The sequence below is a fragment of the Nelusetta ayraudi genome, unplaced genomic scaffold (genome assembly GCF_046127955.1).
Source record: "Nelusetta ayraudi isolate G7.1 ecotype Tasmania unplaced genomic scaffold, CSIRO-AGI_Nayr_v1 ptg000026l, whole genome shotgun sequence".
NCBI classification, from domain to species: domain Eukaryota; kingdom Metazoa; phylum Chordata; class Actinopteri; order Tetraodontiformes; family Monacanthidae; genus Nelusetta; species Nelusetta ayraudi.
Window position 1 is genome coordinate 10599850 of NW_027466076.1, and position 10151 is coordinate 10610000.

General features: G+C 42.6%; 1 protein-coding gene across 1 annotated transcript in view; it reads left to right on the forward strand.

Annotated features, from left to right (window-relative positions):
* The first annotated feature begins 8067 nt into the window (after positions 1 to 8067).
* The window catches only part of lmbrd2b (LMBR1 domain containing 2b), a 9000-nt gene continuing 6916 nt past the window's right edge, over positions 8068 to 10151 (forward strand). The window contains exon 1 of the mRNA XM_076029822.1: positions 8068 to 8250. The gene's annotated coding sequence lies outside the window, so the exon portion shown is untranslated. The remainder of the gene's footprint in view (positions 8251 to 10151) is intronic.

Here is a 10151-nt window from a genome sequence, read left to right on the forward strand (position 1 = left end):
CTCTGATCTCGGTCCTAAAGTTGTCCTTGCCATGCACGTGAACGATGGGCGTAAAATGGTCGTGAATTCTCTTTGGTTGGCTTAAGCAGAGAGGCTAAATATTGTTTCATCGTTGTGTATCTTAAGTTGTTGCGTCATTTTAAATTTCACAAGAATTATTTAATTCTGCAACTGCAATTAAGCTACCTACGAGTTAGGCCAATACAGTCACTTCACACGAGAGAGAAATTCTACCATGACGTTGAAATGAAATGAAATGTTCACTTGCAGGGGATAATAAAATCATGATATGATTGTGTGTTTGATTTCTTCTTTCCTTTCTTTTAAATCTTACATTGCTAATTTTCATTGTACTTGTTAAAACTTTATGGTGCATTTATTTATTTTTAAATCCGAATTGGATGACTGTTTTATGACATCAAGTTATTAACTATAAATGTTTAAGTAACAATATTGAGCTGTTCCAGGGGGGAAATGGGGAGGGTGGGCATTTGTTGCCAGTCTCTATAAGTACTTTCACTGTGTTGGAGTTCAGTGATAATACATTCAACTTGTGTGGCATTTACAACCGTAACTGAAATTTTCATGTTGATATTGGCACATATTGGGGAAACAGTTTTTTATTTTTATTTTTTTCTCATGTGACTTGCTGTCATGCATCAAAATAAAAGCTAACAGAGTCCACTAACATGTCCCAACAGGTTAGGATGGAAGTCACCTGAGGATGCAAGGTGAGTGACTGCAAGTTAACAAATCAATCGACCAAAACTGCTCAACCCCCCATGCAGGAACCATCTGTCCTGATGAAAGAAACACAACTGGTGAAAACAGCTGATCAAGTGCAAACAGCTGCTGAGGATTGGGAATATAACCATAGCTGAGTTGATAGTACAAACTGTAACACTGAGACTCAGTACAAACAGTAATGTTCCAATTGCACGATCGAAAGTTAAAGAGTACCATTAATGTGTAGGGGGAAAGTCTGTTTTAACCGTAAATTTTTATTACAAAATATCAATGGAAATTCAGATATTTGTTCCTTATTTTAATCATTTATAGAGGTGATATATGCGTGTTATGTGGACCATTAAATTTAGTTCCCAAAACACCCCTTTTTTGCAGCTGACGGCTCAATGAAATCAACATTTCTTCATTAGGCCTAATTCTTCACACTTGCAAAAGGTGCAAGATTACAATAAACGCCTAGCAAAGGATGGTGGACTAATTATGATACAGTATGTCAACTTTATCATCATTGCCGTCGTCAGAAAGCAAAAATGTTATTTTGTCTTGGAAGTAGTTAGACAAAGTTTAATGCTAGAAAAGTTTAGGAATGTGTAACGGGGACACAAGAGATGAAAAGTGTTATTAGTGATCCAAAAGTTTGATGACTGCATTGTTGTATTTGTATTTTAGAGAATAAATATCCTTCAATCTGAAACAGACTCGCTTGCTGTATCATCTACATTTTCCACGTGCATGCGGATGTGGATTGTAATTTCACCTTTTACCTGCAATTTTTGTTATTATTATTATTATTATTATTATCATTATTATTATTATAATAATGGGCGACACGGTGGCACAGTGGTTAGCGCTGCCGCCTCACAGCAAGAAGGTTGTGGGTTCGATTCCGGGCCTGGGACCTTTCTGTGTGGAGTTTGCATGTTCTCCCTGTGTCTGCGTGGGTTCTCTCCGGGTTCTCCGGCTTCCTCCCACACTCCAAAAACATGCATGTGAGGTCAATTGAACACTCTAAATTGTCTGTCTCTATGTGGCCCTGCGATGAACTGGCGACTTGTCCAGGGTGTCACCCTGCCTTTGCCCTAAGACAGCTGGGATAGGCTCCAGCAGACCCCCGTGACCCTGAGCTCGGGACTAAGCGGGTATGAAAAATGAATGAATGATGAATGAATGAATGATAATAATATTGTCAGTAGTATTAGTAGAAATAGTAGTAGTAGTAGTAGTAGTAGTCATGGTAGTGTTAGTTGTAAGAGGATATTTTGTTTTCCAAATTTCGCGACTTATTTTTTTTACATTCATATCTGGACGTAAACAAATGCTACCATTTTATGTTTAGTTTGCACCCACCTGACCTGCTGACCTCCTGACCTTAGAGGCCCACAAGGAGATCAAAACTCAAAATGTATTTTTGGCCTTCAGCCAGCAAGACAGTTATAGACAAGCAGCAGGACCTCAAATTCACTTTTCTGAATGTTTCACATATTCATGAGAGTGAGATCAGTGATGTGTTTGAAGTTTTGCATGATTTTGATGCAACAGATTAATTTTGTTTTTGCTTATGACAGTAAGCATGACACAAACCAGAAAAAATACAACACAAACCATTTTGCTGTAGCTGACCATAAGGTTTATAATTTACATAGTTTTGAAACAAATCTATGTTTTTTTTTTGGCAGCTTACTTGGTCATTGTTTGATCAGGGATAAACCCTAATGATCAAGTTCAAGAGGAGTCAGACCAGGTTTATGATAAACAGGGTATCTGATAAGGACACTACAACATATACCAAATGTGACCTGAAAATAAGCCCTTTCCACATTGGACAGGCTAAAAAAAGGGTGATCTGTGAAAAATCAAACAGCAGGAGTCAAACATTAATCTGCGGTCGATTATGGCTGAACATCACTTTCATGTTTTGTACTGCTGAGCCCAGGTTGGTACGTTCCGGAATATCTCATGCTCCAAAGTGTGGCCAAGTCACAAGGGTCATAAGGGAATTAAATTGGATTTCACATGCACAGAGACATGGGATTTATGACAGATTAGCAAAAATGTGATGCTCATTATTTGCATAAATATTTGTACAATAATAAGGATTTATTTAATTGTGTTATTGTATGTTTCAATTAGGGTCTGTAAAGGCATTTCAATAAGGAATAAAAATTAGAGTGAAAAAAAGACTTAAGAGAAAATTGCATGGAATTCTTCCCTTTGTTGGTCTTTTCTACTATTCTAGCCAAGACAAATTTACAGCATTTACAAAGGAATATTGTTATATGTATATGGAATATGTCATACACTTGTTACTACAAAGAACACAAAGAGAAGACAACCTGCAGGCCCTCCAAGAAGCGGGATGAAAGATGGGCCTAACACGACGGACAACACGGTAACGACTGGAATGGAAACGGACAAAGAGATGAACATCAGAACTCCAGGAAATGAGGAGAAAATCCTCCGGAAGTGTGTATGCGGATGGGAAAAAGAGATCACGTTTAGGGGGTTGCGAATCCACCAGGGAAAGTTGAAGTGTGGTCAGAAAGGCCAACAGCAACCTTGCACTGCCTCGGCAGGTGAGACAAGCCAGGTCAAAAACCACAGAGCCAATGGACCCAACGTTGCAGATGGCATAGATGTCACAGAGGAAGAAGGTCCACTGGTGGAGGACGAGCCCCCACGTGAGCGTCAAGACCCAGTCGCTAGTGATGGGCATTCCGCCTCTTTTTAGAGAACCGACTCTTTTGGCTTGGCTCACTAAAAAGAGCCGGCTGCTTTGGCTCCCAAACGGCTCTTCAAATTTTTTGGTGCCTAAAATAATTTATTACCAACAGTAATGAAAGATTATGCGTAATATGAATTACTAATGTAAATAAAAGAAACATGGACTATATCAAATGTTTATAATATAAACACACCTTTATTTATACACTCTACAGAGGGATAAAAACTAAGATAGAAAGTGCAAAAAACAAATGTTTAACTATTTACTAATGAACTTAAATAACTTAACAATTTTAAACTTTTAGTTTTTTACTACTAAACAAATTTAAAGTCAAACAACATAAGCTTACAGAAACTCACACAACAAAATATAAATTAAAATGCGTAAAACAAAAAGAAAAAAAAAACAGCATTCAGATAACAGTTTTGTCCTTTAGTGAAGACTGACATTGATAAAAACCAAGTTCCTCAGCTTTGAAGGGCTGATCCTGTTTCTTCTCTCTGTAATTATCTACCCTGTTTCGGAGAAGATTCTCTCTGAGGGGACTGATGTTGCTACAATGCACAGTCTCCGTGCCATCACATGTGTAAGGCGTGTCAATGTAATTAAAATGTGTCCAGATTTTGCTGCGTTTCCTGTTGCCACTCGTTTTCTCAAGTTTTTTTTGTTTCCTTTTGTTTTGTTTTATTACCTTTTCAGTCCATTTGCATTGTGGCCCCTGCTCTTTTTCTCTGTCTGTTGTCTCTGTCCCTCCTATCGTCTTTGTGTATCGTCTGTGTGTGCAACTCCCACCCCTCCAGCCTCTGCTCACCGCAGACACGAAGACGACGCCACACATATTGACCAATCAAATGCGGCATGGAGAGAGAGGGAGAGAGAAAAAGAGAGAGAGAGAGAGAGAGAGAGAGAGAGAAAGTGAGAGTGAGAGAGAGAGAGGGAGAGAGAGAAAGAGCGAGAGAGAGTGCGAGAAAACGAAAAAAAAAGAAAAAAAAAAGTCAGACAGGATCCAGAGCCGGCTCCCGTCGTTCACCTCAAAGAGCTGTCTCTTAGAGCCGTTTCGTTCGCGACCAACACATCACCACCAGTCGCAGTCAACTCACACAGGACAGAGCAAGCAGAAGCCAAGAAACCAATGAGAAGGGGCAAGCTCAAATGGCCAAAGTCAAACGAGGTAGAGGCATGGAGAACACTCGACACAGACCTGGTCAAGGCACTGGAGTCATCCTTTCACGGAGGGGTGGAATCCAAGCTCAACCAGTTTGGGGACAGCGAAGTAACCTCCAGCCAAAGGATTATACAAAGAGAGAAGGGAAGGAGGGAAACGAAGATCGACCACCTCATGCGAAGGCGCAGACAACTCCGTAAGAACTGGGGGAAGGTGACTTTGGCAGAGAAAGAGGGCCTGAAAGCCCTTTGGGGGGAGATCAGGCAAAGGCTGTCCAGGCTTCGCTGAGCAGAACGTATCCGCAAGCGCAGCAAACGGAAACAAAAAGGCCGAGCCAGCTTCTTCAAAGACCCCTTTAAGCATGCCAGACAGCTGCTGGAGGAGAAGAAGAGTGGGAAGCTCGAAACCACCAGGGAGCAACTTGAACAGCATATCAGCGGGCAGTACAGTGATCCAACAAGGAACGTCCCATTAGGAACACCTGGGTACGTGCCTCGGCCCGCACCACCGAGTGCTGAGTTCAACATCTTGCTGCCCAAGCTCAGTGAAGTCAAGCAAGTCTTGAAGAAGGCAAGGTCCTCATCATCACCTGGCCCCAATGGTGTCCCCTATAAGCTCTATAAGAACTGCCCCAAGGTACTAGAGCAGCTGTGGTACCTTATGAGAACTACCTGGAAAAAGCAGGTTATCCCATCGGAGTGGCAGAGAGCAGTGGCGGTCTTCATCCCCAAAGAAGAGAACTCCAAAGACATCAGCCAGTTTAAGAACATCGCACTACTGAATGTAGAAGGAAAGATCTTCTTCTCAGTATTAGCCAGAAGGATGACCAGCTACCTGCTTGAGAATGGCTATATAGATACCAACTGCCAGAAAGCGGGAGTCCCAGGCTTCCCAGGGTGCGTAGAGCACTCAACAATGATCTGGGACCAGATCCAGAAGGCCAAGCGGAAGAAGACTGACCTGCATGTTGTCTGGCTCGATCTCGCCAATGCGTATGGATCAGTCCCACACCAGCTGATCAACTATGCCATGGAGTTCTTCCACATACCCTCCTGCATCAAGAACATAGTAGCATCCTACTTCAATGACCTGCAGATGTGCTTTAGCCTCCAAGACTTCACCACCGGTTGGCAACGGCTTGAAGTGGGAATCGCCATGGGTTGTGCCATCTCTCCGATCCTATTTGTGGCTGCCTTTGAGGTCATCCTCATCGGAGCAAGACAGATGGTTGGAGGGATGACGTCACCAGCGTCCTTCAGACAGCAGCGTGTACATCGAGACTGCTGAAAAGAATGGATGAGCTGATGGCATGGGCACGAATGAAGATCAAGCCCACTAAATCACGGAGCCTGTCCCTCAGAAGAGGTGTCCAAAACGACAGCACCACCTTCGTCGTAGGGGGAGAGAAAATCCCACTCCTCTCTGAGCAACCCATTAGAAGTCTTGGTCGGCAGTACAATGCAGAGCTTTTGGACAAACGGATGGGACGAAGCGTCATGAAGCAGCTCTCAGAAGCAGAAGGACTGGCAAAGATCAACCGAAGCCAGCTCCCTGGGAAGTACAAGGTCTGGTGCTATCAGTTCAAGCTCTACAGGAGGGTGATGTGACCGCTGAAAATGAGTGAGATCCCCTCATCCACTGCAAGCAAGATGGATGGAAAAGCCAATTCATTCACCCGAAAGTGGTTGGGCCTGCCACGGTGCCTCTCCGAAGTGGGCCTCTTTGGAAGGAACACACTACAGATGCCGCTACAATCAATCAGTTTGGGATACAAGCTGGAAAAGGCCCGGCTTGTTCTCGAGTTGAAAGAGTCCACCGACGAGACTTTACGAAACGCAAAAGCCAAGGTTCTCTCAGGCCGGAAGTGGAACGCCCAAACTGAGGTCGACCAAGCCATTGGTCGTCTGCAACACCAAGAAGTTGTCTGCAGGGTCCAGGCAGGAAGAGCAGGACTAGAATGGGGGGAAGCTCCACGGTTCTGGTCCAAGGCCAACCGCAAAGAGATGAACGAAATGGTGGTGGCAGAGGTGGCAAGGACTGAGGAAGAGCGCCTTAAAATCAAGGCCGTGTCGCAGGGCCGTCAAGGAAGCTGAAGGAAGGGAGGGAGTAGTCAACAGAAACATCAGGTGGGCAGACCTATGGAAGATCCCACAGACAAGACTCAGCTTCCTTATCCGCTCAACCTACGACATGGTTCCCTGTCCTCGGAACCTCCACTAGTGGTTCGGGAGTGAGGAGAGCTGCTCTCTCTGCAGCACCCCTAACGCAAGTCTCCAGCACATCTTGTCCGGCTGCAAAACCGCACTCTGTCAGGGACGCTACAGGTGGCGCCACGACCAGGTCCTGAGGAAGCTGGCCGAGGTGCTAGAGGGGCAGCGGCAGGGCAGCGGCAGGGCCAACACCAGCAGGGAACCACACCAGCTTCGTCACGGAAGACGGGGGGAGAAGGAACACCAGGCCGTTTTCCCTCAACCAGGAGTGGGACATGAGAGTGGACCTAGATAGGCAGCTCCGTTTTCCCACCGAGATCACCACCACATCTCTCCGACCGGACATAACGGTGTGGTCCACCAAGGCGAAATCCGTGAACCTCATTGGGCTCACAGTGTGTTATGTATGAAATTTGTCACACACTTCCTAAGATACGGTAAATGCATTTTTTTTTTTCACTCAAATTCATTGAAAATGGAAAGGAGATGGAAATAAATAAATGTCACTGACCAAAAAAGGAGGATTATGTCAAAACATTTCATATAAGCAATTAAAAAAAAGAGCAAGCACCATCAATTCAATTTCAATGTGGATTTTGAAGTTTTGTCAGTGATTTTATCCCACATGGCAAGATTAAGTAGGCTAAATAAGTAGCATGATTTGTATGATTTGATTTTTTGATAAATAATCAATTATCAATGGCTTCAAAATGTGTACGTTTAGAAATTACAAAAATACACTTGTATTCCGTATTCAAGTGTATTCCGATGTGTTAAGGTAAACACAATTATTAATTTTCCTGAGAAGTTTTGGATCGCACTATTCCTAACAGATTGACAGAAATGATGAAAAGCTACAATAAACAAAGGGTTTACAGACCCACCAACACTCTTTATATAAACAAGGTTGATAATGCGAGTACAAAATGCACCGATAAACAAACCAGAATTTTTTTTTTATAAAAACACCATTAACACATGTATAAGTATTTACTTATTTTGAATTCAAATAAATTATACACCAATGCTATCAATCATTGTTAACCTATCCTTAATTTTTTTCTTTTTTCTGTGAATGTTTAAACTGGAATGTCTGATTCTTTCTTATGTATTGTCTTTGTTTTATGTTTTATTTAAATAATGTCTTAAAAAAAAAAAAAAAAAAAAAAATGGACGAAGAAAATGAACTCTACTGCGCACGCGCCGTCTCCCTGACGTCACCGCCCAGCCTGTTGTTGGGATCCAGGATGTGACTGATGTTGGCAACCTAGCGTTCGAGGAAGCTGGTGGTTTATTACACCTTAATGGTGGTCATCGCTAAACTACAGTCCTACGACCCTCCAGGGAGGATATTGAATGCGTCGCGTGACCTATAAAGGCCAAAGAAACAAAGCAAAAATATTTCGGTGAGTCTGTGACGTTGCCTGCGTTATTTCGTGAACGCAGAGAGCTAGCTGTCATCCGCACCTAACACTACTCGTTGACATAATCAGTTTGGCCGTGGTCTGGTTGAAGATTGACGATATATTTACTTGTATATGAATTAAGAAATAATCCATCTAATGCGAAGTATCCTGAAGTAGCTAGCTTAAATACATGCTTTAATATGCAAGTGCCTTTCGCTAAAAGCCTGCTAAGCCGCTGGTGGGGGACTGTGTCCATCTGGTTTGGCCGTCCTATTTACTCGAACACGTTTGAAAGAACAGGCATCCAGATGGACCGTTTAACCTGTCGAACTACCGCCCGCATCTCACTGACGGGTAATTAAGTTATTGTTGGGTGTGGTAAGCGGTGGTGGACACGCAGTTTGCCCCCCCCCCCCATATGTTGTCAAGACCAACGCACGGCTACTCCACCAAACTAGCATTGAAAATTTGAAGTGCAGTCAGGTGACTGTCGTGTGTGTTCTGGTGTTTAATCTGAGCTCTGGTTGTAGAAGCACGTGTTTCAAGTCTTATCTCACAAATTTAACAAAAATAAATAAATAAATTAAAAGAGAGAGAGAGAGAGAGAGAGAGAGAGAGAGAGAGAGAGAGAGAGAGGCGAGATGGCTTTAATGCAAGAAGTGCAAAGCTTGCTTGTTAGCTTGATCAATGCCTTCTCCACCACCAGTGCGAGTAGTATTTCCAGAAGCTCAGTGATGTTAACATTTCACTATGATTCTTTTGAAATGCATGTGCCTGATAATGCACTGCAGCTTGTTAGAACAAAGCAAAAATAACTCAGGTGGGGGTGTTGTTTTATTGTCAGCGTTGTTGAGGGTTATTGAGTGTTCAAATCAAGAGGCAGCAAACTACATTCAACACTGCCTTAATTCATTTGAGATTGCAGACTTGTAAAGTCAGCAATCTAGCGAAGCGTCAGCACTCCTTAAAGATGAAATTGTATCCCGAAAAGGAAACTAAAAGAAATCTTAAGAAAAACCCTTTCACCCACTGAAAGACTTCAGAAACTTTGACTTTAGAAGTTCCCTTTTGATTTAACCAAATGCTTGCGTTGGCCATTTTTTCCCCCATACGTGTGCTTTTGAGTTTTGCGCTCCACCCCCCCAAACCATGCCGAATAACACAAAAGACCTTTTCATGGTTTACAGGTCAGCGTGGCTCTGTTGGGAGAATCCCGTGCCTTTAATGAATCAATGATGAGACAAAGCGGTTATCATCTAGAGCAGCAGTAATTAGATGAAGGGTGGCAGGGCGTTGCTGCAAACTGCACTATATCCATAACTACAGCCACTGGACTCTCTTTAAAGTTTTTATATCTATGGTTCATGATGTGACCTGATATTTTCTGAACCTATTTTAGTTTCCAAAGGTCATTATTGATGTTTCATTTCTAACTGGTCTGAGTTTTTTTTTTTTTAACGCCTTTGTCAATGTAAAGTCTAACAGTTCGACGTTCATGTTTTCACAATACTGATCGCCAATACTGAAACAGTCCGACAACAAAAGCCCAAAATATGTGACTGCTTTCATCTCTGCGCTGAAACTTCTGCTACAGAAATGAAAGGTCAGCATCACATTTTAACACAAGCAAACAATAAAAGGTTTCTGATAAAACATACATACATGTCATTTCAGCACACCAGCATCAACAACTTAAAGATAAACCCTTTAGTGTCAAAGCCATATGCAAATTAGAAAAAGGAAACTCTTTGGTTAAAAGCCAGCGTTACATACAATACATACATATAATACCCTGACCTTATCTAGTGATAACAACTATTTATGCTGTGATAACATGGCACTCGTGGTCAGATGAACTTCCCGGCAAAGAGAATATTGGAATTTGGCCCCTTAATGATGGT